This window comes from Centropristis striata, chromosome 8, assembly GCF_030273125.1.
Source record: "Centropristis striata isolate RG_2023a ecotype Rhode Island chromosome 8, C.striata_1.0, whole genome shotgun sequence".
NCBI classification, from domain to species: Eukaryota; Metazoa; Chordata; class Actinopteri; order Perciformes; family Serranidae; genus Centropristis; species Centropristis striata.
The window spans coordinates 31,575,820-31,581,819 of NC_081524.1; positions in this window are offsets into that span (position 1 = coordinate 31,575,820).

A 6,000-nucleotide genomic window follows, 5' to 3' on the forward strand; every position below is an offset into this window, starting at 1 on the left:
TTATAACTGAATAAAAAAGGCCCTACAGGTGGGTAGGCTACTGCATTATGACATGCTCTCTTGAGCACTCACTTCAAAATTCCACTGTGCATATTCCTAAATTATTTCTGTTTTACCAGGGCATTAATTAGTGCTCATTGTTAATTTCTGCCCCACTACCCTTTAGTGCAGGGATTCTCAACATGCTTTGCTTAGGGAAAAAGTCCAGCAGTTAATAAACAAACAATAGGCAAATTATATTTATATTTATCCGATAACATGAATTTACTATATTAACTAAGTCCAGTAACCAGTCCTGTGAGCCCTGCACAAGTCAGGAGCAGTTCTGGGATATGAGGACATTAATGGGTTGTTGTTTCTTTGTATTTTTATAAAACCATAACATTTTGATGCTTTTTTTTGGCATCCTGCCACCTTATTTACATTCAGAGTAAAGATAAACCCCATTGTGAATTAATTTATTTCAATTGTGAATTAGAAAATGGTCAGCGGACCATGAAAAAATCATACCAAAAAAATTGATTGATTGATTTACAATTAAATGGGAATTCCAGTTCCAAAAATAGCAATCAGACAAGCTATTTGCAAAAGTTTAAAAAAATGTAGATAAATGATAGTTTGATTTTCTTCTTGTTTTTTTAATAATCTTTGCACGTCCTTACTACCACCATCCAGACCACACACACACACATTTTTTTTATTGACTATATTATGTTAATTAAACTGTTGGAAAAAAGTATCTAATCCTAAATGTTGAGAACACACTGTAATTCCCAAGAGGAACATAATTGGAAATTTCTGGTTGTACTTTGGGAATAAAAATACCACAAAGTATATGAAACCCAGTATTGATTGCAGTGAATTTAAAAAGATTACTGATACCAAAGGAAATTTAAAAATACCATATAATACTAGATGATAGGGTGACTATAAACTCACACAGTTAAAGTCCCTAAGGAGGAGCAGACATTTAAAAAAAAAGTGAAATGTTAGTTTTGCACTCACAACATAGTGGCATCGACAGTATCCTATTGATTTTTCAAGAGGGGATGAAGCCTGTTGTAAAATGACTTTACTGCCCATTAACACCAGCAGAGGGAGGCAATGAGTTATGAATGACTCTGGTCATTTATGGGCCAGAGAGCTGACTGTGCTGATGTTCCGTTTAGGACTGTGCTACTGTTCTTAGCTGTCGGACATGCTGTGTGTTTCACTCAGATCTCCTCTGGGTCTGAATGAGTTAATGACTCCAGCAGTTTCGTTTGTGGTAAATATCCTCCCTAACACTTGATCTTACATTCCAACCTGAGCGACACACCGGCAGCTCACACACCCACACACAAATATACAAAGGATCACTGAGGTAATGTTTAAGACTAGAGCCACGTCTCATTTAAGAGATTTTCCTTTGCAGTTTATAATCTGGTGTTGGTATCGATGACATCTCTTTTATAAATTCACAATGACAGGAAGTCTGGAGAATGTATGCTTTCATTTGACACAAATAGGAACTCTATATATGGAATTCAAACCATTAGGGAGCAGAGCTGCGAGTTAAAGTCAATGAAGAACAGTAAAATTGTAGAAAAGAACAAGAGTATGGATATCCAGTGACTGAAAATATATTATTTTGTGTAGGTTAATTGATTCTATTATCTAGGGGACCAAATAAATCCCACAGGGTTTCATCTGGTCATGTTGTGTTCTGAGTCAAGAAATGTGTGTTTTATTTTACTATCAACTTAAACTTATGGGAAGTGTGTGGTGGGCCACTTGATAACTGAATTTGTATATTCCATTAAGGACACTGCATCCAGAGTGGGACATTACATACTAAACATAGCACATATGGCATACTGTAGTTGCATGTAGTGAAGTGTATACTGTGGACTATGTAGTGCATCAGAATGCTTCAAGGAACTATCAAGAAAATACCGTCTGGTTCAAACTTTATGTCCAGTTTGTAATCCAAAGAAAAATAATTGGGAGTAAAAGTAACATATGGCACTATGTCCGGAGATTTTTCAAGACAAACAAAAAAGAAAAGGAGGCTAAGAAGAAGAAGAAGAAGAAGAAGACACATGAAAGTCTACTTAAATCATACAACTTCATTGTATTTTTTTTTAACGTGAGATATAATGATGTCCATAAATAGATGCACATCTGTTGTGTGGATGTATCTTCAGCAGGACGTAAATCATACGGAAAATGATTGCATCAGCAAAATTTTTCCCTGATACAGGCCTACAGGTGGAAAGCTTTGACTCTTCTCTGTATTTTTCTTTGTTTCTAAAAAGGGGAAGTCAGCCCGTTGACTTTTAGTGAATAAGCGACCAACCAAATGCATGTTCATTGTGTAAGAACATCTGTTCCTGCCAGGCCGCCAGTTACTCTGCCTGTCCCCTCGCGGCTGCACAGGCCACTGATCTCACCACTGAAAACAAAAGACTGGACATCACTCTGACCTTGTGGGATTGTCCACGCCCCTCTTTTCCTCCCTCTCCTTTTCTTTTTTGCTCTGCGGTCTGCTCTCTATCCCTCTCACTGCAGCCAAGAGGAGAGTGATCAATCATTAAAATTGTCACGGGTCTCTGGGAGTGGGATTGTCAGGAAGCCCACCTCTGTGGGAGGACACACTAAACTCATGTTGGGGGAAAAACACGCTGAGAGTGAAGGAGAGTGAGTGAGGGAGCTTCTGTTGTTGAGTCACATCTCTAGCCTTGTCATTCATGCTAACAAGCCTCACCAACAGCACTGACATCAATGATACTGGCTGCGCGTTTCCACAGACAAGGCTAGACATGAGTCAGACTTGAAAATGCGGTGCTTGTTTGCAGCACTTTGCAGATGAGGTATCTAGTGAGAAACTCCTGTGCAATCAGAAGCTCCTGGTGCCATTTAATGACGCCCGACTATTCACAGTTAGAACAGAAACAAGCATTGCCTGGAGGGTGTCCTTGCTGGTTTTTGCCTTTCCCCTTTTTCAAAACAGGACATTGTTGTCTGCAGATTCACCACCACCTCACATCACACAGAGGCAGACAAAGCCAAAGTCTGACTCCCATCTCAAACAAAGGATAAATTCAGACACAATATTCTCCATATGTTAGCACCAGGCCGCGCTGTAAAATCCCTCAATGACAGAGCTGACAGGTCTTACAATGACCCCTTAGAATGACCTTGCTCTGTAACATTTCACATCCTGCCACTGTTCCTTCTCCCAGGTGTGGCAGAGTCTCCCCCCCGCGCTGTTGGAGTGCACTGTCCGGATCCTTGAAACCAATCATTCTTTGGCATCATGGCAACAGCATCTGACAGCCGTGGTCGCTACGGGCGTCCTCCCCCGTGACCATACTCGACGGGGGACCGGGGAGGTAAGGCCATGCTCAGCAACACTCTCTGGTCTCTGCTTTACTAAAGAAGCTTTTAAAGCATGCAAAATATTTGCACGTTTTATTGTGAAAAGTCAAGACACAATATACATAAAACACAATGAAGCTTTAATGATTGTTGAATATGAAAGCGAAAAAAGAGAAGCCAGAAAAAGAAATGAATATAAATAAGCCAGCAAATGAATATTTAACATCTCACAGTCAGTAATTGACACTGGAATTAATAAGAATTCCAATGAGATGTTGTTACACATGCAGGTTGTGCAAAATAACACAAGTAGTGAGACAGATGTTAGAGAGCTTTTAGTATATGTGAGGATATAATGTTCAGTGAGGTGATTCTCATGTTTGATATGCACCCATGTGTGTGTGTTTTAATAACTGCTGCGCCCGAAGCTCAAAATAAAGTCAAATAAATGCTGTTAGGTGTGACAGAGTCACTGTGATAACCATTAGGTTGTACTTCAACCTCCCATTGTTCCACACTGGTTTTTTCTCTGCCTACCTTTGTCTTTTGTCTTGTGCAATTCTCTGTCAGCGCGCTGTGGAGTGGGATGTGGAGATAAGGGAATTGTTTCTGCATATCTACCGTTTAGCCTCCCACTGGGTGTTATAGGGAAAGGAGGTGAGAGAGGGAAAAAAGAGGGAGAATGCATTACACAAATAAAGCAATGCAGCCAATCAAAAAGGTGCACACATTAATACAATGTAAATCTGAAAGAAAAAAAAAAAAAAAGTAAAGCCCAATTCATGTTCAGCAGTGCTGGAAAGATGAAATAGCATTGCAGGAGTGTTTTGTAATCAATAATGCATGGCTGTCCATCTTCGGAAAAGAGAAAGCCCCTCCAAACACACCAGAGGCATCAGACACTTTTCATTTCATGCTGAAGGTCAGCAGAGCAGCATGGACGTCCCTACAGTACATAACACGAGGAAGTAAACAGAAAATCATTTTTACATTCACTCCTTCTATACTTAGATTCATGTTTATATGCTGCCTTGAAGGGACACTTTTTAATAGAGGAGAATTCTCTGATTAAGTGCTTGTAATGTAATCAGGGTTGGTCCAAGCTGGTCATGTAATCTGATCACTAATGTAATCTAATCTTTTCAATATCATGCATTAGATGTTGGTAATGCCTTAGATTACAGCACACAAGTTACCATATAATAAGGTCATACTTACTGGACACCTTTAGGTCACACTTGCATACACAGCTCAAATTTAATAATCACAACCCACAAACAGAGTTCTTTCACAACTATGTCATCAAAAGGAGACACGCTACACATGGCACTTACTCTGTGGAATTTATTTTTATACAAAAAAAAAAAAAAGAAGTGAAAAAAGAAAATCAATACATTTTGTGCTCCTTATTGTAAACCTTATCATGTATTTTAAAACAAATACAAGGAGTTTTTAACTGGGTATGAAATAGTCTCAATATGATAGTGATGTATCTAGATGACCTACATAAGAGACCATCAGCAAGAACATTGACTACTTCTAGAATAGTCATTATTAATGCCTGTCACCGTGTCCACTTTCCAACAAAATCAGACAAAAAGATTGTGTATATGCTTACATTTTCCCAGACAAAGTTTGTCAGTAGGCCGTACAGTTTCAAGGAAGCAGGAGGAGATTTTTTTTCCAGAAGATTTTATTTGCTTATGTAGTTATTGCTGATAATGGGGCAGGATCCGCAAAAAATGGCTCAAAGAAGAAGAAGAAGAAGGACAACAACAAAAGCTAAAAGGGGTAGTGATAGAGCAGGGAGAGAAACTCAAGTCAACCTTGGCTGGTCATTCAACAGATTCAGAGAGAATTCTTGGAGAATTGAGACATGTGAAAGGATTCAAAACTGACAAACATGTAACATGTCTACTTTATTTATGAAATACATTGCAAGACCTGGTTTTAAATCAATATATGCATTTATGTTGGTGGCTAAAACAAAGTTTACATTGTTTCACCATCACCATATTACATTTATTAATGTTACATAACCAAAAAGATCCATCAACTCCTCACTCTGCATCCTGCAAACAGCTATGTTAAAAACAAAAAAACGCTAAAAATTAAGAGTGCATTTCCATTGGTCCAACATCTCAATAGTCTAAATAGGAGGTCTTTCTCTACTATTAGCAAAGTGGATTGTGTGCCTAAACTTAGCCATTGTCACACCATTATTTTTGAAGAAAAGTATCTTTGGACTATTTGGCCATCAGAACCATATATCTATGTGTCAAAATGAGCAGTCCCCAGAATAAGTAGTGTCTTTCTTTCTTTTGCTGTAAGAACAAATGCATGCGCTAGCCAGACAACGATCTTTACAGAATGAGGCAGTGGTGCTCATGGAAACACTTCCAGTTTTGTCCACGGTGGGCGGCAACAACAACACAAAATGAAAGTTACTTGTAGTGGCTTTAAGTTCCTCTTAAACAAAAAGTTGTTAGCCCATATGTTATTCTCTAACCTCTTCTCTTCTTCCCTTTCCCACTTATGTATATGTTCAGATATATCAGTATCAGCATCTACTTAAACTAGTAATTATTTCAGCTTATTTTGGTAACTATATTACTATTTACTGTGGTGACTTGGCCTTGA